Consider the following 27241-nt stretch of genomic DNA (forward strand, 5'->3'; position numbering starts at 1 on the left):
AATTGTTGATTGTTGTTCATCAACGGCGTAATTTGTTTTTTTTTTTTTTGGCTTATTAATATTTTTGCCCTCTCTTAAATATGTTGAGCAGAGTTAATGCAATTTTTTGTCGTAAATGTTTCATCTTCAATGTTGTATGTTTTTTTGTAATGTTGGTATGGCTTTTCCAACTTTCGAAGTCTTAAGGCCCCATTACAGCTCCGACACATAAGCAGTTTTTCATAAAGATGAGTTTAATACATGCTTATGCATTATGAGTAGATTGCACGTATTTTAATGGAGAATGGTAGAATGAGCGACACTGGCGCCATCTGATATTGAAAAGTAGCCAACTCCACAACTTTGTTCCAAGCAAATCATAAGAAGAAGAATTTGACATTTGCTTTGGCTAAGGGTGTTGGCATTATTTTTCCCACTGGTTGGTAAATTTTCTAACCTTTTTATACTCAGTTGAGCAGAGCTCACAGAGTATATTAACTTTGTTTGGATAACGGTTGGTTGTACAGGTATAAAGGAATCGAGATAGATATATACTTCCATATATCAAAATCATCAGTATCGAAAAAAAATTTGATTGAGCCATGTCCGTCCGTCCGTCTGTCCGTTAACACGATAACTTGAGTAAATTTTGAGGTATCTTGATGAAATTTGGTACGTAGATTCCTGGGCACTCATCTCAGATCGCTATTTAAAATGAACAATATCGGACTATAACCACGCTCACTTTTTCGATATCGAAAATTTCGAAAAACCGAAAAAATGCGATAATTCATTGCCAAACACGGATAAAGCGATGAAACTTGGTAGATGAGTTGACCTTATGACGCAGAATAGAAAATTAGTAAGATTTTGGACAACGAGCGTAGCACCGCCCACTTTTAAAAGAAGGTAATTTAAAAGTTTTGCAAGCTGTAATTTGGCAGTCGTTAAAGATATCATTATGAAATTTGGCAGGAACGTTACCACTGTTACTATATATGTGAAAATAAAAATAAGCAAAATCGGATGAAGAACACGCCCACTTTTTAAAAAAAAATTTTTTAAAAGTCAAATTTTTACAAAAAATTTAATATCTTGACTGTATATAAGTAAATTAAGTCAACATTCAACTCCAGTAATGATATGATGCAACAAAATACAAAAATAAAAGAAAATTTCAAAATGGGCGTGGCTCCGCCCATTTTCATTTAGTTTGTCTTGAATACCTTTAATGCCATAAGTCGAACAAAAATTTACCAATCCTTCTTAAATTTGGTAGGGGCATAGATCCTATGACGGTAACTGTATTCTGTGAAAATGGGCGAAATCGGTTGAAGCCACGCCCAGTTTTAATACACAGTCCACCGTCTGTCCCTCCGCTCGGCCGTTAACACGATAACTTGAGCAAAAACCGATATATCTTTACTAAACTTAGTCCACGTACTTATCTGAAATCACTTTATATTGGTATAAAAAATGGCCGAAATCCGACTATAACCACGCCCACTTTTTCGATATCGAAAATTACGAAAAATTAAAAGAATGCCATAATTCTATACCAAATACGAAAAAAGGGATGAAACATGGTAATTTGATTGGTTTATTGACGCAAAATATAACTTTAGAAAAAACTTTGTAAAATGGGTATGACACCTGCCATATTAAGTAGAAGAAAATGAAAAAGTTCTACAGGGCGAAATCAACAGCCCTTGGAATCTTGGCAGGAATACTGTTCGTGGTATTGTATATATAAATAAATTAGCAGTACCCGACAGATGATTTTCTGGATCACCTTGGTCCACATTTTGGTCGATATCGCGAAAACGCCTTCACATATACATCTAAGGGCCACTCGCTTGTAAAACCCTCACTAATAACTTTAATTTGATACCCATATCGTACAAACACATTCTAGAGACACCCCTGGCCCACCCTAATGGCGATATCTCGAAAAGGCGTCCACCTATAGACCTAATGCCCACTCCCTCTTAAAATGCTCAGTAACAACTTTCGTTTGATACCCATATCGTACAAACATTCTAGAGTCACCCCTGGCCCCACCCTAATGGCGATATCTCGAAAAGGCGTCCACCTATAGACCTAACGCCCACTCCCTCTTAAAATGCTCAGTAACACCTTTCATTTGATTCCCATATCGTACAAACACATTCTAGAGTCACCCCTGTTCCACCTTTATGGCGATATCTCGAAAAGGCGTTCACCTATAGAACTAAGGCCCATTCCCTTTTAAAATGCTCATTAACACCTTTCATTTGATACCGATATCGTACGAACACATTCTAAGGTGTTAATGGCCTACCTTTATGGCGATATCTCAAAAAAGCGTCCACCTATAGAACTAAGGATCATTCCCTTTTAAAATACTCATTACCACCTTTCATTTGATACGCATATCGTACAAACACATTCTAGAGTCACCCCAGGTCCACCTTAATGGCGATATCTCGAAAAAGCGTCCACCGATAGACCTAAGGCCCACTCCCTCTTAAAATGCTCAATAACACCTTTCATTTGATACCCATATCGTACAAACAAATTCAAGAGTCAGCCCTGGTCCACCTTTATGGTGATATCCCTAAATGGCGTCCATCCATAGAACTATGGCCTACTCTCTCTTTAATACCTTCCATTTGATACAGATGTCATACAACCACATTCCAGGGTTACCCTAGGTTCATCATCCTACATGGTGACTTTCCTTATTTTGTCTCCATAGCTCTCAACTGAGTATGTAATGTTCGGTTACACCCGAACTTAGGCTTCCTTACTTGTTCACAATTAAAAACTGTAATATAACAATCGAAGACGACACAAAATATGTTCGCAAGTATTTTTGTTGTATAGGGAGAATATTTACAACTGTGCCTCGCGAAATTTTGTATGTGAATGGGAAACGCGTAATAAACTTCAATTGCCAAGTCTGAAGTTCCTTCATATATACAAACGCAACATCTTGGTTGATTGTGGCGATGTTATTGGAATGCATAAGCTTGTGTTAAACGCATCTATATGAAAAATGTCATTGTACCGCGGCCTTTACTGATACTTAGCATACACTTGACTTGGCTTGAGAACTGTCACTTACAGTTCTGTTAAATGAACATTCCATGTTACTGATTACTCTAAACTTAGCAACACTTAACTTGACTTAGAAGTCTGTTGAATTTTGATTTTCTATGTAAGTTCTAAGTGACGTTTACATATAGAGATGACATTTGTTCGTTTCCATTTCATTTTGACATTTTGTCATACAAATTGACATTTATTGATTATGATGCCAGATTGTATGCGCTAAGTGGAGTATAATCGTGGCTAAGTTGCCAAGTTTACGCCAAGTCAAGTCTATGCTAAGTATCAGTAATGGGGCCTTTAGTCACCACTATGTTAACATTAACCACATAACCACAGCCACCAACAAATGCAAAATTAGCAAAAAATATACTAACAACAAACTTTGCTAATAATGATTGGTGTCATTACGAACTTGGGAGTGTGTGCTAGCCGCCAGTCTGGAATAGCTTCCAGCTATCTTTATGATTCATGATTTATAATATTGTTTTTTGTGTTGTTGTTGTTTCTTGTTTTTCAGTTGCATCGTGCTTGATGCTTAGCTATATCTCAAATACGATTTTAAGACTTAGCATAATGCTCAATGCACTCAAATGTTTTTGTCTTACTTTATGCTGAGGGCTTTGACTTGTGTTCACCTTTCATTGTTTTTTCTTTGGCCTTTGTTTGTGTGTTCTTTATTGAATCGCTTGACTGGCGTTAATGGAGTACTTCCTGCGAGCTGTCAAGAAAAGTGTTAAATAAGAATACATTGATAGTTAGGGAACGTACCCAAACTACGTGACCCATTTTCTACAAATGTTAATTCGGCACCCGCCGCGTTACGCGAAGCACGCGAGACACGTCGTCCACTGCATTACCGTGCACGCTTTTCTGATGATTTTTCGTGGAAATTTTTGACGCGAAATAAATTCCACAAAAAAATTGCAAGATTTCCTACAGATTATTGACTACGTGACAAAGTCTCAAGAAATCCCCCTCCCTCTAAACGGGTCACGTAATTTGGGTACGATCCCTTATTGGTTATGTCGATACTTCTTTATCAGTTTTATAACATATATGATACATATTTTTTATGTACATGACCTAGGATAAAGGCCGCAACACAATGAAATTTTTCATATATGTTGTTGTTGTTGTTGTAGCGATAAGGTTGCTCCCCGAAGGCTTTGGGGAGTGTTATCGATGTGAAGGCCCTTTGCCGGATACAGAACCGGTACGCTCCGGTACCACAGCACCATTAAGGTGCTAGCCCGACCATCTCGGGAACGATTTATGTGGCCACACTAAACCTTTAGGCCATTCCCTCCCTCCCCACCCCCAAGTTCCATGAGGAGCTTGGGGTCGCCAGAGCCTCGTCTGCTAGTGAAACAGGATTCGCCGCGGATAGGTGAGGTTGACAATTGGGTTTGGATAAGCTATATATTGCGCTGGCAACCTGAAGGGTTGCGCTACCCAGCCCCTTGAATCTGGTATTTTAGTCGCCTCTTACGACAGGCATACCTACCGCGGGTATATTCTGATCCCCTAACCCGCTGGGGAATTTCATATATGTAGATGCGTTTAACACAAGCTTATGTATTCCCACTATCAACCATCGCCACTATCAACCATCAATCAATCAAGCTGTTGTTTTTATGAATATGAAGGAATGTCTGACTTGGCAATTGAAGTTTATTTCGCCTTTCCCATTCACATACAAAATTTCGCGAAGCACTGTTATAAACTTTCTCCCTATACAACAATAATACTTGCTAACATATTTTGTATCGTATCAGAAAAGCTACCAACAAGTGGGAAAAATAATTTCACTTGCAAAGTGTGCCAGCACCCTTAGCCAAAGCAAATGTCAAATTCTTCTCCCTATGCTGTGCTTGCAACAAAAGATGTACATGTACGTTTTGCTGAAACAGATCAAACTTAAATAAGGATTCTCACACCAAATTTCGCGATTTTGCCTTTTACCATTCTGAAGATATCGCCAGCGAAAGCGGATGAAAGTCTGTTTTAATAAATAGGCGCTGTCATGCCCATTTTATGTTTATTGAATATGCTGCATGTAGCCAACCTATATGACTAAATTAGTCATCGGAATATGGAATAAATGAATTTATAGTAAGTATTTGACATATAAAAATAGGACGTGGTTATATACCGATTATGTCTATTTTTGGTATAAGCCTTGTTCGTGGTCAGAAGAAATAGTGTGTCAAATGTCATTATAATAACTTCATCTAAATGAAAGTTATTGCATACATGTGGGGATGAGCCTTCGGACGGATAGGCGGAATTTAGTCGAATGTAGGGATGAGAATTGGTAACCTTTAGTTTTTTCGGTCGAGACTTCCGATTTTTCGGTTGAATTTAATCGGTGCAGGCAATGAAAATATCGGCTTAGGACACCACGAAAATCGGAAGACGCTACGGACGCTTGAAATCGACCTGGACATTGCAACAAATTTGACTATTATTTGTCTATCTTAATCTCCTGCATTGGCTTCGCTTCTACAAGTCACAAACTATCACCTCAAGTATTCAGCGAAGTAAACTCCTAGTCTAGTCCAATGATTTCCGGACTTCTGTTACCGGGTGTTGTTATCCCAACAGCTAATTGCTTCTTCTTGATTATTTTCAATACAATGCCTTGCACAACACTATCTTTTATATTGAAATAAATGAAAATTTTCTTTTAAGTTGGCATTCTTCTGCTCCGCGAATTGGTTGGATAAACAAAACAAAAAAATGTTAAGATTTAAAAACAAAATTTATTGTCCTCTATTATTATATGAATAGTTTTATAATGCCTATATCACATTACTTTATTTTATCTGGGATTCCAAGCTAGAAAAACTGACGAAACTTTACCGGAACTTCAAAATACAGAAACAATTTTTAAAGTTTCACACAAAAAATATTTATTTTTTGTTACGTCGAAAGCTTACCTCAATGTAACACCAGGTAATAACACATCGCAGTTATGACTCACATCCATTAAGTATATTGCAAAAATAAATAAACACTTGGTAAGGCGCAAATTAGTAAAGTTAGTTTCCGCTATTGGCCAGCGACAAACCTTTAGTATGATAAGATAACAACTACGTTAACAAATATTTATTATTGCAAGCAATTATGAATTTATTTAAAAGTACTGTGTCTAAACACAATTTTTCATTCCATTCGCAAAGTGATCCAACAAGCCTTATTGGCATAATGTCATAAATATATTTCACCTTAAAAGTAACATAACCTGTTATATGGCCATACCCGCCAGGTAAACGACAGGAATGTTCTCTTTGAGCATTCCTTCTCTGATCATGGGTATATACAGGGGTGGCTTTCCGTAATTCGATAGTCGACACTCGTTGATTCGATACTTCAAGTCGATATCGTACACTCGATGATGCCATTTTAGTTCCCGTATCTTGGTATGATCACTTTCATTTGCAGATTTCGAAGGGTGTTTAGAAAGCTTTTTAGAGCTACCAAAATATTTTCTTTTATAAATAGCGTTTGTTTCTTAATCTCTGAAGAAAAAATCATTCCCTAAATAATCACCAAAATTATAAGTTTCAAAAAGGCAATTCGACACCTAATTTGGTATCGAACAGTTTGTATCGAGCGTTCGTTACGACACGTCGACAATTTGTGTTACGGAAAGCGAAAACGATTATTTTATAATCGTTCTTGATCGATATCGAATTACGGAAAGCCACCCAAGTTCTCTCTTGACGAGTCACTTCCAAAGATCGAAGGTAATCTCGTAAAGGAATTTCAAACGAATTAACTGGGATTGGATTTTGCAGGCCGGATGAAATTATGACTGGAGCACATGGGCGTGAGAGATGTTATCCGAAACTACTGTGGTTGCCATTGTGGATAAATTTACTGTAGGTTATAACAATCCATTTCCTTACTCCTGCCCATGAAAAACTCTTATGAGTAGACGAACGCGCTTAGTGACCTCGAAGCTTCCATTGAGCGGCTTTTCAAAAAGATCAAAAGAGATAAGCTTCATTCGAATGGGAATCTATAAGCGAAAATGCGGAAGGAAGTTACGAGTCCGCAAGGTTCAAGAAGATCCTTTCGAGGTATCTTCCTCTAATTTAGTACCTGAGAAATGCAAATGGAATATGGGAGATGAGTGGTGAGTTTCTTATGGGCACTCACTTTCTGGATGGCGCAATTGCGATTGTCAGCTCCTTGGGGAAAACCTTGGCTCCGCGGAAAGTGAGAAGCGGCACGCCACGAGAAGGGAACATTTTTTCTCCCCTGCTTGGGGTCATGGTATTGAACGACTTGCTTGAGGATCGTGAAAGTAGGGGCTGCCAAGTGGTGGCTTATGCCGATGACCTGCTAATTTTTGTTGGGAGTACATTTGCAAAAACACTGAATCACGTTTCACGGGTTTCGCGTCTCGTGGTCCAAATCATGTGAATTAGTTGTTTGCATTGAGGTAGAATATTCACCCTCATTTGTTGGTTCTGTTTGACAGGGTTAAGTACCTTCGTACTATTATTGGTAGCAACCTGCTATGGAAGCATAAAGGGAAGGACAGGGCATGGAAGACTTCTGTTGGCTTGTATTGCTCTCGTGGGACAACTGGCAAATATATGGTGGTTAATCCGATTCTCTTGTATGACGTACTTCTACGGTTAAAAGGATGGTAGCAGTGCAGAACGGCACAACGGCGGCGTTACGCTGGATATGAGCTTGTGAATCACGGGCCATCCAGTATTCTGGGTTCCACTTCAAAAGCAAAAATATTGTGCGCTTTTGCTCCTGCTGCCGTATTCACCATTTATATTCCTTAAAGGAGGAATAGAGTGAGGAATTAATGTGGAACGGGAGTCTGGTGAAAATGATTACGAATGGATCCAGGCTGGAAGGTAGGGTTGAAGGTGGGCAACTCTGCCATGAGCTCGGTGTAAGCTGGAAGTTTAGGCTGTCCGATCACCGCAGCGTCATCGAGACGAAGGTTGCCGCTGAAATGGATGCTATCCACCGCTTGATATTTTACAAAGAAATACGCATATAGTCAGGTGGCTATCACAGCTCTAAACTTCCTCACCGTGAGGTCGAGGGCTATGAGAGATTGCTTGACCTCACTTGCGATAGTATCTAACTACTTTTTGATAAAAATAATCCCTGACAGCTTTCAGGCTGATCTCTTGGCCTGGAAAGGCATTAGCAAGCTGAACGTGTTTGTCATTAGATACTTTGGGATCCCACTGACCACGTGCTTCCGTTTCTGGTCTGGGCTGCCAATACCTCTTGCCGTGTCCCGAGGTATTTATGGCCCTTTGTTGAGCCCAACGCTCAACGGAACTATAAGGGTTTACAAAAGCTCTTCTTTCCCTGGTTATTGAAGAGCTACCAGGGCAGCGCCCAATGGGAGTTTAATACTATTTTCACACAGACGGCTTATTGAATAATAAAGGCAATTTTCTACATTAAGACGCTTATTGAGCTCAATCTTCCCTACAAAATTCGAATCTATTATTATTTCATTAGTAGCTAATCGAATGCCTAATGAAGTCAAAAGCACAATGCAACTCTGTTGGCAGCGTTCCGCTTCCGTTTCCGCTTCTTAGTTTTAGGTGTGTTCAGTGCTTAAAAATGCCATTTGTCAAAGCAAATGTCATTGTCTGCATGGCGGAACGATATAAGGTGGCCGCATCGAACAGCTGATTATAGCCTTTTTTATTTGATTTGATACATCAACTATCGGCGCAGTTCGATTTTGACATTTGTCCATCGAATTTACAAGTACATGGAATTTTTTTTGTTTGTAGGTATGTCACCATGCTCCCACCTTGTATCGTTCCGCGATGATTGTCTGTCTCATCCTTCATACTAATCGAGCAGTTACTTCTGTGTGAAAGCAAAAAATTTACGATTTCATTAGCAGGTGAAATGAAATCATTAAGTTTCTGTGTGAAAACAGTATAAGCGGAGTGCCTTATTTTATTGGAACATTCCATGAATGGAGCATTCCTATGAAAAAGAAGTCTTTAAACAAAATCTTTCGAGCGTGGTTGCCACTAAAAAAGCTAAAGCTCTAATATACATTTTCATAGGTGTGCTTTCATAAAAAAGTATTCTGTTTGCTTGATCATTTATACCTTAAAACCTATAAGTCACTGCCTTTTTAAAGTCACATGGTTGTTTCTCCGACAAAACATTATTTAAGAAGGCTAAAGATAAAGGCAAAATACAAATACAACGTTTGTATATTTTTGAACTGTTAATTGTGATTGTACGAATTGTAAATAATCATCCATACCTCGCAGGGGTAGCCCACTTAATATGATGATTTTATAACCTTCGTATTGTGAACGGAAGCAAATCGAAATTTGTATATTTCCAAATTTTATGATACCCCAAAATAGTCGGATAGTGAGATTATGATCGCAAATACTATAAGAAGAATATTTATAGGGACAATAATGACCGCCATAGGTGCCTTTGAATCTAATTTTTATAGTAAACTTTATGAAAAAATAAATTTGGTTTGCATTTTCCCAAAAAAAAAAAAAAAAATACATTTTAGATTACTTCTGTTTACAGTAAATCGTGCCATATGTAGGTACATTAAAATTTATATACGAGTTGGCACCTATAAAACTGGTGGACGAAATAATACTTTTTGTCTGTTTATTATTATTATTACTAGGCTTGGAAGCACTGCGACCTTTGTGCAGATCTATTTTGCATGACCTTTCAGCCTAATTTTGTATGTGGAGGCTTTTGAAGTATCTAAGTACCTATTCAGGCTTTTTATTCCATATCACACCACCTAGATGGGAGAGTCTCTGCCTAGCCAGAGCGACGCATTCGCAGATAATGTGAACCGGGTTTTCATCCTCCAACTCACAGAAACTACAAATTTGAGTATCGGATAGATTTAACTTACTTAGGTGATATCGTAGAAAGCAGTGTCCCGTATAGTACCCAGTGAGAGTTCTTAGGTCCTCCCTGCTTAGATTAATGATTTTGGCTGATACTTTCGTTGGCGGAAGTATAAACAGTTTGGTCTGTCTTTGCACTGGGCAGTCAATCCAGCGACGTCTGAATTGTTTAGTTTCTCATTTACTTATAATGTCACTGGTGTGTGCACCCTGCTTTGCTAGGTAATCTGCATGTTCATTAACTTCATGTCCCTAATGTCCGGGAACCCATCCTAACAAAACTTTGTTTTTGGCTCCCAGGTCATTAAGGATTTCAGTGCAGTCATCTACTAGCTTATATGTAACTATGTACGAATGCAAGGCACGCAGGGCCGCCTGGCTGTCCGACATAATGTAGTTGTTCTTCGATGTTGAGCCCCTCCGCAGACTTCTTTTGCATAGATTTCTGCCTGAAATATGGTGTGGTAGCATCCCATTGGTATCGATTTCTTGAAGTTCGGCCCATAGATACCAGCACCCGTTTTTCCGTCATCGAATTTCGATCCATCCGTGAACCAGACCTCTGAGTCAGGGTCGTTTCGGGGATTCCCTGTTTCCCAATGGGTCCTGTCCACAATGGACACTTCAAAGCTCCGTGAGATTCTGAGCTTAGGGAACATTACGTCACGCAGTTGTAATGTGGGATTTCCTATGAATTTTCTTATTACTTTCATATGCCTCATCACGTTTCTTGGCTCCAACAACGAAATATTTGGAAGTCATAGTACCATTAGGCGCACTCTTGCCTCTTTCTCTATCAGAAGTGAGGTATTCCAACTAAAGCACTTAGTACATCAGCAGGGGACGTTCTCATCGCACCCGTTATGTCTGTTGCATGAAGTTTTTTTTTTTGTTTCTCTTCTTAATAATAATAATCAACCCAACCGATTGATACCCTCCAAAGCCCCCCCAACCGACACGAGAGGCGCATCTGCATGACGCACGGATTTAGCTTTTGCCGAGTTGTTGGTAGGCGGAGGTTTGTTAAGCGTTGAGATCTAAAACTGCTCAGCTACAGAATAAAAATCATCAGCTGAGTATTATACATAACATTTGGAAATAACACATATACTACATTGTTAAATAAGTGAACTTTTTTAGTATATGAAGATTTTTTTTTAATTTTATTTTTATTTTGTTACGAGCTAAGATAGGATAGGACAGTTTTCTTTATAGTAAAAAGTGAATCCGTTATATCAAATGAATTCGAATGACAGTTAAAATCATGACACAAACACAGAAAAGGTTCATTTAATTCGAAATTAATTCTGCACTGCTTCAAAGAGGTTTGTAATGTCTTGGTGCTCGTGATGGAACATTGAAGTTTACTTCGTTCGAAAGAAAGGTGCTAGAAATTAGTCCATTCAGTAGTTTAGCCATAAATAATACGGCTAGCATTTCTCTAGGACTTGCGAGAGTTAGAAGATTGATTAGCTTTAACCAACTAGTATAAGGTGCCTGATATATTTTTGTAAATTTTTTAAATTAACTCTGCGTTACAAGGATAACTTGTCCTTCTGTAAGTGGGCCTTGTAAATAATGATTTTAAATCTACCCTCAACTTTCTTCTAGCAGCTCGAGTTTTTGAAATACGGGTATCATACGAAAACACACTTCTCAGTTGATATATTACACAGTAGGTGTAGTAACTGCTGTAATCCATTCCGTTGTTTATTATGAGTTCATCGAGGATGAAGATGTCTAAATAATACAAACAGTTTTTGTTTTATTTGTGGCATGTATATGTTCAAGGAATTTCATTTGAGTTCGTCAGAACTAGTGAAATTAGCTTATATGTATTTATTCCGTTCCCCATATGAAACTAATAACAAACCCTGGACTGCAGGTTTCGTATGTAAAAGTTGTGTTGAGTCATTACGCTCATAAATAAATAAAATAAATGTAAGGCGCGATAACCTCCGAAGAGATCTAAGGCAGAGCTTCTCTTCCAATTTGCGTCGTGCTCCTCTTGATTTTTCCCTACAAATTGGCCGGACGGGACCTACATGTTTTATGCCGACTCCGAACGGCATCTGCAAGGCAGATGAGTTTTCACTGAGAGCTTTTCATGGCAGAAATACAATCGGAGCGCTTGCCAGACACTGCCGAGGGGCGACCCCGCTTAGAAAAATTTTCTTCTAATTGAAAAATCTTATTTCTAAAAAATTATCGGTTTGAAAAGTATTGCCTCTGAGCAGTCGGAATGAAAATTAATTGGCAGATTATACACAAATGTTGCGATATTTGTCTTTCAAATAAATTTTTTTAAATTCTTCATTTTATTTGGAAGAGTTGTGTGTATTTTTTGTTTAAATTTGAGTTAAATTGGCATAATAAATCTTTCTTTAAAAACTTCTATCAAGAAATCTATTAGGCAAACAAATCGATGCTGATCGAAATGAAGTCGACCTGTTCTGAATTCCGATCCAGGGCATTTTCACGATTCGCACGCACAATAGCACGTATTCTTGCGTCTGCGCATCAAAAACCATATCTGCAGGCATTTTTTAATTAAAATAAAATTTTATGATACTTAAACCAAAACACATAAACAAAAACAGCTGATTAAACTGGTTACCGAATCGGAATGAAAACGATTCGAAATCGACTTCGAATCGATTTTTTACAATCGGAATTGAGAACACCAAATAGAAACCGAGTCGAAATCAATGTCGTTTTACTTTTCATTCCGAGTCGGAATTCAGAACAGGCCTGAATATCTTCGTATTCTGATTGCGGATAACAACATTACCAGCAAAATAGGAGGTCTTGCTCGTTACCACGCGAAATGCAAGAGCTTGCTAAATATTTGTTTGAACAAAATAAACAAAAATAAAAGGTGTATCTATGAACATTAATGAACACGAGTTTGTAAATAATATTATTTCTTTTTAACACAAATTTAGTTCAAAATTTCATTTTATACTCAATTGCGAATTTTTGTTTTTTAACAGAATTGCGGTTACATGAACTGGCAACGATTGTCAGTTACATAATACTCCGATAACAAATTTAACAGGCCGAAAGCGATGAAATGCGCTCAAATGAGTGATTTCGGAAATGCGATTTGTATGATGGGATGCGTGACATTTGGAATTTTTCGCCCAAAATGATGCATTTGGTGCAGTGTAAATGTGATACTAGACAAAAGTGGTGAATGTTTCCCATACATTTATAAATCATTTCCAAAACGAAGTTCTAAAAAGGTGAAAACTTAGATTTTCGAATGTCTACAGATAAGAAAACTAATTTGTGATCCATTCTTCACTAGCCGCTTGAAGGCATCTGAAAAATATCCATGGGACGAGTTCGTTTGGGCTGCAAAAAAATTTTTTATTAAACAGGAAGTTACCTAAATTTTCTGTGCATATAAACCAACTGATGCTACACTTCCAACATCTGGGTGTAAACTTGAGTATCAAGATGCACTTTCGCCATGGCTATGGCTGTTTTACTGAAAACTAAGGCGATCTCTGTAAAGAGCAGGGCAAGCATTTTCACGAGGACTTCCGCACTATGGAAGAGCGATATCAAGAATACTGGAACGCGCATATGTAAGCTGGTCACTGATGGAGCATTCAGAGTAGTGCTTCTGAATCAACTCATAGCAGAAAATCTCTTTCAAGAAAATTTAGATCACTGTAATTGATAGTAATAAGGTTTACTTATTAAAAAGAAATATTTGGAGTAAAAACTTTATTATTAAATATTTCGGAGACTAGAGCTGCTAGGAAAAAAACGGTTTCTAAATAGTATTTTAACAATCATGCATTGAATGTAATGCAACAGAACCTGTACTGTGCCCACCAGTGTAATAATTGTTCATTTCGCGTACGTCACCTTCATATTTGTAAGGTCATTCATAAACAGACACTTGCGTCTGATATTCTTATTTACATACTTAGCATATCAATAAATATTTAAACAAAAGTACGTAATTACGTATGTTGAATTTACACCTGGGTGTATAATTTGTTGTACCCAAATAATTGTTTACTTAATTAATATTGACATACTTAAAATTATTTAGAGTCGGTTTCAATATACATACGTAAGTATGTAGCTAGGTTTTGACTATTTTTGTTGTATTTGCCCACAGTGGAAGTAGAATTACGGAAATTGGTGCTTCTGGTTATTTATTTATCGAAGAAACGGTTGAAGGTGGAATTTGTTTTGTATTCAATTGATGTACTCTCAGTTAATAGGTTAAACAAGTAGATCCGGTACATAAAGTTAAGGGCGCTTGAGAGACTTTGTTCTGCCAGGTTCGCCCTAAAGACTCACCGAAGTCAGCACTTTATCTACAAAGCTAAGGCTTCAGAAAAATGTTTGCAAAAATATAACATTAAAAAAATATATTTTTTGTCAATAAGTTTATAGTTGGCTTATGTTAAGATATGCTGAACATTGATATTGTAAACAATTTTGGGATATTCTGATTACTTATCACCTTCTGTTATAGTTAGAATCTCTGAACTGTCGAATAAATAACTCAAATACTCAGTATAACAAAACGTCCTTTATTTAGACTACTTTGGTATATAGTAGCACTTCACAATTACAATACTCGCGTTCTTCACGTATAGCGTGTTGAAATGAAACTGATTGATTATTGCTTGCACCGCGCTGCTTTTATACTCTTAGTTAGACTCGTTCACCTATTTCTCCTAAGGTCTAGACTTTTCAGCAGCATGCCTTCTGGAACAGTTGTATCTCATACTTGGTTATTTAGCTATATACATGTATATATATAGTTTATGGTTTTCTACTAGCTATATGCATGTGTATGTGGGAGTAACTGCTTCTGCTCTTAGCTAATGATAACGTGATGTGTGATTGATTCTCTTCCTTCTTCGCTCTTATCTGCTGACTACATACATATGTGTATGTGAAATAATCTCCTCGCTTCAAGCTGCTGGTTATGTGTGTGGAATATTCTTCGTTGCCTTCTATGCATGTACGTAAATGGCTTACTGTCCTTATGTTTATTTACTAACAGTATAGTGACGTTAGAAATGCTAATATTCGCCGCAATATAGTAATAATATGGATACCAGCTGCTATCACGTCTCAATTATTGTAAAGTTGTATTAAAATTCAATACACAATTAACCTACAACTATCTATCAATTTACATGCAACAACTTAAATGAATTAATCGTTGAAATAGAAATATCTTCAATTATCTACAGATTTACATAACACACATACATCTAGATGTAATGATTGAACTACGTATATAGTTGAAAGTGAATAAAATCGAAGAAAATGTTGATTGAACGTCATGGATAATAAATTATTCACAGTTGTTTTCACAACCGCGTGGAGTGATCAGTTATTGTTATTTCGAGTTATTGAAAATGCTATTTAACCCTGGAGTTTTTTCTTCTTACTCCGGCTCTGAACATACACAGAGCATAAAGCAGAACCGTAGCATAAAAAAGTTATAGCGTTTCTTGGGCTATACTATAAGCTTCGTGGAATTTTAAAGCGGGAGCAAGTAACAGAATAAGAGCTCCGAGCGATTACTATTGTAACGAATTTTGGGAAATCCCCTAATTATTTTGCAGCTTCCTTTAACATTCGAATCTCTAAACTGTCGAATAAATAACTCAAATATTCAGTATAACAAAACGTTCTTTATTTAGACTACTTTGGGAGTAGTACTTCACAATTACAATTATAGCGCACTTCACTAAAGCGAGTTAAAATAAAACTGATTCTATATCGTTTGCACCGCGCTGCTTTTATACTCTCAGTTAGCCTCGTTAACCTATTTCTTCTAAGGTCAAGACTTTTCACGAAACTTGTCTACTGGAACAGTTGTATCTCATATTTCGTTATATAGCTATATACATGTATATCTGTGGTTTATATTTTTCTTCTAGCTATATGCGTGTGCACTCTTAGCTGATGACTACATATGTGTATGTGAAATAATCTCTTCGCTTCAAGCTGCTGGTTATGTGTGTGAAATATTCTTCATTGCCTTCTATGTATGTGTGTAAATGGCTTATACTATGTACAAACACACACCAAATTGGCAATTTATACCATTTAGGACATTTATTACGCAATTTATCATGTAATAAATTATAATAGTAAATTGCTAATTAAAAAAATATTGCGTAATAATTTGTTTCAAACTGCAAATGCAACCTTTCAATGTGTGTTTATTGAGTAGATTTAAACGTCAGTTACGCATGGCTCAACGTTGGCTGATCTCATCAGCTGATTTTATATTTTTCGTTTCACTGGAGTTGGGATTGTCAAAAGAAGATGACAAACTCAAAAGGAAACCAAAACATTGATCACATTTTCTTACATCACACAGAAATTTCAAAGTTTTATATTTTCATTCCATTCCATTCGCCTAATACCAACACGCATATTTTAACATTCTGAACAAAGATATGTTGCTGCTGTAAAGATGAGCCAACCAGCTATCAAATTACAATTGTGTAAGCTAGATTGAGTTTTATGAACACCATTCAATTTGAATCGAAATTGCCTCAATTTATTTTTCTGTTCAAACATAGTATTACTGTCGCTGTGTTTTTACACAGTGATGTTAGAAATGCTAATATTCGCTACACTATTTATAATGGACTGGTAGCAAAAAAAAAAATGAATTTAATGCTTTTGCTCTATTGGGCAGAACTTTGTCAGTTAATTCACGCTTTTAATCAACTTTTTGTCTCCATGTTTGAACAGATTGAAAAGTTGTGTATAATTTTCTAGTCCAAGGTTATTTGTCAATATTATATTACCATTTTCATTTCTTTATAGGAAGATTGTACGTTTCGTATTATGGAGTAGGGGAATCGGCTTTATCATCTCCCTTTCTGCTTAGCAATGCGAAAAGGTATTGAAACCTGTTATACCACGAATTTTCGTCGATATTTGAATCTCGGTCTTTGGAGATATGCCCAACATCGATCATGTTTTCATTAATTGATCGTTTAGCCATGCATTTAGTTCCATGATTTTTTTTATCAAGAAACAACGAAGTAGTAGTAGGTGGACTGTATTGCTACCTCATACTACTGATATCTACAAACGAGGCGTGAAGATGCCTATTACTCTCCTCTAGTTGAGGCGTATAAAATCGTAGGGACCGAATTTTCCGGCTGTTGCACCAAATAATTTGCCCGCCCTGAAGACGATCGACGATTTACGTACATTTCATTGCCGTTTGCTGCCCTCCGATGATCTTATAATAACAGAGAATAAGTGAGTTTTTGTTTTATGTTTTTACGGAACCAGAATCTATTCCTTGAAATCGACAAATTTTTAGAATATTTTTTGGAACGTGACTAAAATTAATTTACTGTATTTGCATTGCTTCAAATAGGTCGTCTCGAATTTCAGTGAAAAAAATTCGAACAAAAAATTTACTCATTTCAAGCCTGAAATCCGAAAATGTCTCATGTGTTTTGCAAATTTTTAAATTTACAGCTGCGAACACGATAAAAGCAGTAAACATTTTTAGCAAATTTTTTAAATTTTTTTCTTCTAATGTTTACTTTTATTGAGAAGTGCTCAAAAATCTGCAATATAAGCAAAGTAGCAAATTTGTACCAAAAATGTTCCATGTCTACTATTTTGAAATTCGTGAGGGCCGTCAAACTTTTGTTGATGTACAACGACTTCACCTGTCCGTTGTATTGCATCATAAGTCTAACAAGGGACAAGTTATATTAGGGTCCACACACAGTGAGTTCGAGTCAAAAGCCAGTTTCGATGTGTTAGTGAAAACATTTTAGTATTAGTTACATAGACATGTCTCTGGCTGACGCGTGAAAACCAAAATGAGTTTGATTTTGACGGCGAGTTAACACGTACAGAGCTGTCTGCGGACCAGCGCGGCATGTGTAGATCCTATACGTTTATCAAAATTCCGAATTTTTTTTCGGAGGGGTGTTTCAGATTTTATTTTATATAATAATAAAAATATAAATAAGGAAGTGCACATATCGTTTGTGATATAATCTGAAACACACTTCGGAAAAAACTGCCGAAAGCAAAATTTCGAAATTTTCATGTAGATTTTAAAACACTTAATATTTAAAAATTCATGAGCTTAACACCAGCTTATAATAATTGAATATTCAATTAGTTATTATGTTTGTTTCAGAGAAACTGAAAAGAAGGAAACATTTACTGGCAGTAGTGGTCAAGGCAACTGCAGTTTCATCGTGTGATTCGCGGTTCGAATCTCGGCGAAACCTTTGATAACATTGCGTAATTGCCTGATGATGATTACGTGGCGGTTTTCGAAATGGTACCATCGCAATATGCCAGTAAATGTTTCTTTCTTTTCAGTTTCTCTCAAACAAACATAATAATTGAATATTCAATTATTATAAGCCGGTGTTAAACTCATGAATTCTTAAATATTAAGTATAAATTGAATATACCATTAAACAAACAAACGATTTTAAAACACTTTTCGATTTTTTTCGAAAACTTTTTAGAGATTTTTTTGTGCATAGTTTCAGTGACACAAGTCGTTGAAGCTCTCTGAAAATGTAAAGGGAAATAAACAAAAGAAAGAAATAATTGCTATTTGTTCAGATATTTCAGTGCTATTTTCGTGCCCCCAGCTGCATGTACTAGATATTTATGCATGTCTGCGTGTTTCTGGTAAGTTTTCATAATCAGTTTTGAAATTGCTAATGATTCTTTTATTAAAAAGAGCACGAGTTTATTTTTTTAATTTCATTGCGTTTAGAATTTGAATTGCTAGATAAAAATGCACAAATATTATTACTTTTGTTTACTTAAGATTTAAGAAAACAAATAACGACATTACCGGAGGCAAGACATAATGTGTAAGTAAGTCAATAACCGAAGCTCTAAGTTCTCTTGGGGGCACGTCAGTCATTTGCCTTTCATCATATAAGTACATAAAATAATAATGATCTAATGCTCAATGCTGACGGTGCTTAGTTCAAGTGGTGTTTTGGATCTTTTATGAATGCTTTTGAATCTATACAAATTCACAATACTATTATGTGACAAGTTTTATTGACGTGCTTTCATAGTTAACAAGGTAATTTTTTCTTGTTTTAGTTTTTGCTACAAAATTTTCGCCGGAAGTAAATTGTCGGTGCCACAAAATTGACGAAAGTATTATTTGTTGGCATTTGCAAAACATTTATTTGTAAGGTTTATTGCATGTATTTGCATATCTATGTATGTACGTAGTATGTATTAACAGGTAAATATATTTTGGAATCTATGAAAGAAATGAATATAATGAGCGCAAGCTTTTGATAGCAGAAATAACAATTCATCGAACTCTACATAAATTTCCATGTGCAACATCATCCCATTATATTTGCAAATAAATACTCCTGTAAAACATTTTTCAACATTTTTATTATATCTTATTTTCTTCAAATTCAAGTATAATTTTTACATCGCACATTTCGCATAGAGAGACTATTATTTTTGTGGTATTAAATATGAGGGCTCTCTGATAAGTTCACGAGCTAAAAATATTGGGGCGAATGTTGACATCACTATGCTGTTAGTAAATAATCACAACAACAAAAACAGCAAGCAGCCACATTTATGTACAAGGCAACGAAGAATATTTCACACACATAACCAGCACCTCGAAGTGAAGAGATATCTCACATACACACATGTAGGCATCAGCTAAGAGCAGAAGTTGTTTCTCACACATACGCACGCTTATAGCTTAATAACAACTGTTTCATGTTCTTGAAAAGTTTACACCTTAGGAGAAATATGCGAAGGGGGCAACAGAGAGTATAAAAGCAGCACAAGCTGAGGAATGGATAATCAGTTTGATTTTAGCACGCTATTAGTTGTGAAGTGAATTATAATTGTACTACTTCCAAAGTAGTCTAATAAAGACCATTTTGCCATACTGAGTATTGGAGATATTATTTCGACAGTTATGCGATTTGAACGTTAGCATAAGGTGAATAATTATCAGGAATTTCGTTATAATATATATATTTATATAAGCCATTTTTCGCTATGTGACGCTGCGGAGAGCTTGAAAATAAATTATTTAAGCTATTATTTGTTATCATTATTATTGTTACGATAAATTAAGAAAAAATTTATCGTAACAATAATAATGATAAAAAATTATTGTTAGGCCTTGAGCTCGATTCGAACCCGCGATCTTAAAATCAGTAGGCCGATATAACAACAAAAATTGTTAAGCTATTATTTTTGCATGGAACTGTATTGTGTTATTGAAAACCATTTATGTATTCAATATTCCAAACTACAATGAAAATTTCAGTGCTAGTTGCCGGTTGGTAAGCAACCAGAGCTCCGCACATTTAAGTTGAGTAGGATAATTTTTTGGAAGTATGATTAAGCCAGGTATAAAAACGCCATAACCCCCAACAATTTTTGGTTGAATGGCAATATTTCGAAGCTCTATCTTTTCCAAAATACTATAGCGAATTTAAGGAAATTCTTGATTACTCAGCATCTCTTGTTATACTTGGAATCGCTGAACTGTCGAATAAATAACTCAAATATTCAGTATAGCAAAATGTTCTTTATTGACAACACTACTTTGGTAGTATTTCTTCGCTATCAAACTACTCGCGTATTTCACTTATAGTGTTAATTTCAAACTGCTTGAATATATTCCAGCTTGCGTTTCTTTTATACTATCAGTTTCTTCGTTCGCCTATTTCTCCCAGGTTCTAGACTTTCGCGAATAGCCTTCTCGAATAGTTGTATCTCATAGTTGGTTATTTAGCTATATACATGTATAAGCTGCTTGCCTTGCTGTTGTGTGTTCTTCACTAACAGCATAGTGATGCATTGAAATGCTAATATCCACCACAAAACTTAAATTTATCCTAGATGCTAGAACAAATCACAGGAACCTATTGTGAATATGCACAATGAAATTTATATACAACATTAAGACAGGAGCACTTCCGGACTACCTGAGAGAGAACTTAAGCTAAAGCAGCGATACACACACCTATCCTACTAGAGATAGGCACAATTTCGCATTACCAAGCTAGATCTGTATTATAAAGGCTTGAAAATGTATAATGAGCTACCTGTAGATGTTAAAACATGCAATAATTTGAAGGAATTTAAAAACCTATTATATAATTATTGTAAAACACATATTTAATACGAATTATATAAATTCGAAAGGATTATAGGCCATATAAAAAAAAAAAAATAAATGTAAGGCGCGATAACCTCCGAAGAGATCTAAGGCCGAGCTTCTCTTCCAATTTGCGTCGTGCTCCTCTTGATTTTTCCCTACAAATTGGCCGGACGGGACCTACATGTTTTATGCCGACTCCGAACGGCATCTGCAAGGCAGATGAGTTTTCACTGAGAGCTTTTCATGGCAGAAATACAATCGGAGCGCTTGCCAGACACTGCCGAGGGGCGACCCCGCTTTGAAAAATTTTCTTCTAATTGAAAAATCTTACTTCTAAAATTTTGATGTTGCTTTTACCGGGAGTTGAACCCACGGCATACGGTGTGATAGGCGGAGCACGCTACCATCACACCACGGTGGCCGCCATATAGGCCATATGGTTATGAATAAATAAATAAAGAAATAAATAAATAAATAAATAAGTAAATAAAAATCCAAATAAAATCCAAACTAACAGAGCGACCTTACTAATATTTTTATTTATAATACGATCAAACCTTTATAGCAAGTTTTCTTTAATACATACATACTGTTGCGAACTCTCGGGTTGTCGGTTATTCTACACTATGTGTAATCATAGCTGAACAGTCGAGTAAATAAATCAAATATGCAATTTAGCCAAATTTTATTTACAACACCAATATGGCAGTGGTATTTCACAATTAAATTTCTCGCGTACTTCATCTGCGCTGATTTTATACTCACAGTTCGAATCGTTCACCTATTTCTCCTAAGGTCCTGACTTCTCGCGAACAGCCGTCTCAAATGTAGTTTATATAAGGCCATATGAGCTCTTTATTGCTGCATTCATGCGTAATATTTTCTTAGCTCTTACTGCGGTTTGTATGTGTTATTCAACTAGACAAAAGGGGGTTAACCTTTATCAAATCTCAAGCAAATATTCGGCCTACTTCCCAGAAGTAAAAGTTTTTCAAACCACATCAAAAATTAGATTTTTAAAGTAGGCTGGTTCCTCGTCTAGTTCGCGGTGATAAAAGTCTCTCAAATGATAAGCTAGTCAAGAAATTACCCCTACATCAACTTACAAGCAAATACGACCATAAATCATTTTATTGAGAATAGGTAGGACCCTCGTCCACTTCTCGGAAACCTAGGAAAGAAAACGGACGAAATTTGAATCTATAGCATTCTCAAATCCCCTTGAACACACACAAAATTTCATGCAAACAGTCCATTTAAAAGGAGCTCAGCAACAAACACACGCATAGAAGAAATATATAACGATAAAGATATTAAATAGACCTATGAGCCTTACGTGACTTGAGAAGATTCTTCAAAAAATGGTGCGATTTTCTTCAAGGTCAATACTAACCAACTTAGTCATTCCATAAAATGAACAACAACTGCCTTGTCGGAATAAAAAATAACATTTGTCGTCTAAAAAACTGAATGAATGAATGTCGCTGGATTGTTGCATAATTTGCCTTAGATGTGCAACATGGCGCAGTCAACGCAGTTTATAACAGTTATCTGATTGCATGACAAAGATCAGGTTGAACTTGCCGGTCCGTAATTATTTGATATAGATGGAATGTTGCCATAGCTTTTCTTGCTGTTTCGAGATTTAATCGATGTATCCCTCTTTAAAGCTGCACTCATAGTCTACACAGTTGCCGGGTTCCGAACTAAGGTTTGAGTTTCAATGAAGTCAATTAGAAGATTTCAAACATATTGCGAATTTTCTAAATATCACAATTTGTTCGCCACCCAGTGGAATTTTTTTTATCTCATGTTTCCTCATTTTGATTTTCTTAATATCTTGGTTAATGCGTTCCCTCGTGAATTTTTTATCCCACGTCTTATGTTGCCATTTCACTCTGAGCTTTCACCCAAGTTTCAATTATCATAACAATTTAAGACTATCTTTATATTAATGAGCCGAAAAGCAACATCAATCAATTCTCCTTAATCAGCTTTGGTTATGACAAGAGTCATTGTATACGACTTACATATAAGATCTAAGATGATTCAAATTACTTACTAGCCTGCCCTCGTTGAAACGCTTGCAGATAATTTCCAACCCAGACAGAATTTCAAATATTAATTTAATGTATGCAACTATTTAATGTCATGCATGGCACAAATTGCCGTTCATTGCATTTTTTTGTAGGGGCCCTGTCAGTTGTGATTGTTTTAGAATATCGTGATGTTGCGACAGATTGTAAACTTTCTTGTTGCGTACGCTACTTTGCTCTAGAAATGACGAGACGTAATTTGATTTTTGTTTCGTTTAATAAATTACATTGTTGAATTTGCAATGCAATTTGGTGCGGAAATAGTACGTACTTACAACAAAAATGTAGTGATATTTGATAGTTTTGGACATTAACGACTACCTAAGGCCGTTATTGACCCCGTCTTAGAATGCAGTAAAAACGAATAATTTTTGTGATTACAATATTCGTGCCAAAAGTTCAATTTTAAACTTGTGTGAAAACGATACATAGTTAATCCGGATTTCAATATATTAGGTTCCAATATATCAACCACTTTATTGACGGTATCGGCTCTTGGAGTGCTCGAGAGAAAAATTCTCCAAAATATTTATGGGGCTGTGCGTGATGCCTACGGCGACTATCAAATGAGGTATAGTGATGAGTTGTAAGAGCTTTACGCTGATATGAAGATTGTGCAGCGAATATAAGCTCAAATGCTTCGCTCACTCCATGATATAGGAATGGACGAAAGAGTATTTCAGTCTACAACTCAGTTTGGAAGCAGAGGAAGGGGCAGACCTCGCTCAACCATGATATAGGAATGGACGAAAATGTATTTCAGTCTAACAACTCAGTTTAGAAGCAGAGGAAGGGGCTGATATCCACTGAGCTGGAATAGGCAGTTGTTCCAAAAAAAAACTGAGTATGGGCGTGGCACACACACACATTTAGAAGAAGGAAATTTGGAAGTTTAACAAGCCGTAAATAAAAGCCGTTAAAGATATTACATTGAACTTTGGCAGACACACTGTCCTTGTCAAATTATATAAACCGAGTGAAGAAAATCAAAATCAGTTAAAGATCACGCCCACTTTTCCTAAAGGTCTAACCTTTACAAAGTTTGCAAAAACTCTATGTTATTTAACTACATTTGATTGATATTCTACGTCAGTAGCGAAATGGTTGAGCTAAGAACAAAACTTAAATAAATTTTGAAATTGGGCATGACCCGCCCCTTTTTTGTAACCCTTTCCAAAATACTTTTAATGCCATAAGTCGAACAAATATCTCCCAATACTGACCAAAATTAGCATAAACATTTTTTTCATAGCGTCAACGGCAAAATCGCCTGAAAGCCACTCTTACTTTTTATACTCAGCGTGCTTTGCACACAGACTAAGTATATTAACTTTGGTAACATAGCGGAATAAAAGAATCGAAATAAATATAGATTTCCATTTTTTTGAAAATGGGCGTGGCACCGCTCTCTTGTGATAAATTCCATTTTATAAATATTATTAATCATAAATCAAAAACCGTTAAACCCATCATGACAAAATTCGATAAAGGGGTTGCCTTTACTACAAAGATAGCTTAGAAGAAAAATTAACAAAATCGGTTAAGAACCACGCCCTATTTTATATAAAAGTATTTTAGAAGGGTCGTGGGTGAATAAAATAAGATATATATCTTCGCAAAAAAGAGCTTTATATCCCAAGTGGAATTATACCAAACAAAAGCAGAAAATTCGAATTTCTGAAAATGCGTGTCACCGCAACTTTTTTGACCAAGCAATTTTCTATATTTCGGGAGCCATAACTCGAAAGAAAATTAAGTGATAGTAATACGATTCAGTGCACATATTTTCCTTATAGCCGGAAATATTTCTATTAAAAATGGACGGCATTGGTTAAAGACCACAATCACTTTTATATATAAAGAATGTTTAAAAGGGCCTTAGACTAAAATAATAAGCCATATCTTAGCGAAAATAGTTTCGTATCAATGATATTTCACTTAACAAGTTTTAATGTAATAGGAAAATGGGATACATTTGTTTTTAATGGGCGCTGCAACGCCCCTATACCTACCAAGCAATACCCAACATTTCAAGAGCCCAAACAAAAATTAATACCTCGTAACAAAATTCAAAAACTATTTTATTTGAAATGAACTGTACAACTGAGACACACGCTGAGTATATAATGTTCGGTTACATCCAAACATAGAAACGCTTATCTGTTTTTCTGTGCTTTTTTTCTATACTTAGATTTATTTACAGAATATATGAAAGAAGTAGAATATACTTTAAAAGAGGAGTGGATAGTTGTATACTTAATTTTGATTGAGAGTTAAAATAATTACACAGTGCTACAGTCATTTTGCACTTTCCAAGTGACCTAGTGTACGTTGTAGGCCTTGACGAGTATATCATGATAATGCGTTTCAAAATAGTCTAACACCCCCAAATTTTCAATTTATTATCTAAAAACCGTTTTCCTCTACTGCGCGCAATATAACAATCATAACGTCGTCATGTTTATACCGATTTTCGATCGCTTTACGTTTCCGAAAAGAAGAAGGTTCAAGATTTAGGCTGATATATATTTGTTTATACTTTTTAAAAAAAAATTGGAACATTTTCCAAAAGTTATCTAAGATTTGCCATTTTTCCCCCGTTTTTCACAGTTTGACGTCTTTTTTATGTAACGTATCATAAAAAAATTTGGTTTACATTCATTCTCAATATTTCTTATTTATCCAGAGAAAGAAAAGTCATGGTCTATTAAAATCGGTTGATAAGTGTCTAAGTTACAAAGCTTATTGTAAAGAAGAAAATTAATAAAAAAGTTCTATCACTGGTCTGTACTCTGTTAGTTGCTGTGAGTCATGTATAAATTGAAGAGATTTTCATACCTTCCTAGATTTATGCGTCACTTAGTTTTGGAAACACGACTTTCAATTGCAAAAAATCCTCGATGTTTTGTCAAGTCGTTTGATGTTGAGGTGTAGCGGTGGCAAAATAACTTTATCGTTCTGAATGAGTGGAATGTTAACGACGTTTTTTTTCTTCCTCTTTCGAGTGTTTCCCTACACGGCCATTCAATGGTTTTGAAATTATCTTTTCCTCGACTGTCCCATTCGCACAGATAACAAGGATATTTTGGGCATCCTCCATGCATTCCGAAAAGAATTGTCAGAACTTTCAAATCACAAACAATTGGCCATTGATGCTTATCATAATCTATGGAGTTTAAAATTTTCTTCATTGTCGCATACGTTTCTTTCTTATTTGTATCGTATGCTATTGGAGCTGATGGAAACTGGTTCTCGTTATGCAGTAGGACAGCTTTCAAACCTAGATCAAAAAAAAAAAAAATTACGTAGGTAAAATTTTTTTCAGTTGTAAAGACATTTTCTATAAAACACTTACTTTTGCACGATCCGTCCAAAACTAAACGCCACTCTTGGTTGGTATTCGTGGTCAAGACAAACAAAGAGCTCATCTATATCTGACCAATAAACAAGTTCATTGTTGACATCGTCAGCTCGGAATATTTTTTCGAATGACGAAGGTTGTCATCGCTCGGGAATGTAGCCTTAAAAATTTTGTCCACAATCTTCCACTGTTTCAGCCTAGAGCCCAAAATTTCTGTGTGCCTCCAAGACAATCCTAAAACACGCCCAAGGTCACGAAAATCTTCATTAGAGACTACATGACGTTCGGTTGTTAGACCCCCGTCAGAATTTTCTTCGTCAAATTCCAATGCGTTTTTCGATTCAAGAGTTGCAACAAGAGTATTCGTTAGTTCTTCCTTTATTGGGCGAGATACGGTTACTACATCAGCATATTTTATGCGGTCACGGGTTCTTTAGTGATGTCCAACAGTGTTTGTTTGGCAAAAATAGAAATACAATGGTTTATGATTTGAAAGTTCTGAAAATTCTTTTCGGAATGCAAGGAGGATACACAATCTGTGCGAATGGGACAGTCGAGGAAAATATAATTTCAAAATCAGTGAATGGCCGTGTAGGAAAACACTCGAAATCGAAAGAAAGAAAAATCGTCGTTAACATTC

At 36.0% G+C, this 27241-nt stretch overlaps 1 protein-coding gene across 13 annotated transcripts in view; it reads left to right on the top strand.

Moving 5' to 3' along the window:
* Positions 1-27241, top strand: part of LOC137250553 (uncharacterized) — a 136779-nt gene that overhangs the window by 21658 nt on the left and 87880 nt on the right. The window contains exon 2 of one of the 13 annotated variants that reach the window (XM_067783571.1): positions 16806-17249. The exons of the other annotated variants lie outside the window; for them this stretch is intronic. The gene's annotated coding sequence lies outside the window, so the exon portion shown is untranslated. The remainder of the gene's footprint in view (positions 1-16805; positions 17250-27241) is intronic. 13 annotated transcript variants of the gene reach the window in all.

Source organism: Eurosta solidaginis, chromosome 4 (genome assembly GCF_040869045.1).
Source record: "Eurosta solidaginis isolate ZX-2024a chromosome 4, ASM4086904v1, whole genome shotgun sequence".
In the NCBI taxonomy this organism is placed as follows: Eukaryota; Metazoa; Arthropoda; class Insecta; order Diptera; family Tephritidae; genus Eurosta; species Eurosta solidaginis.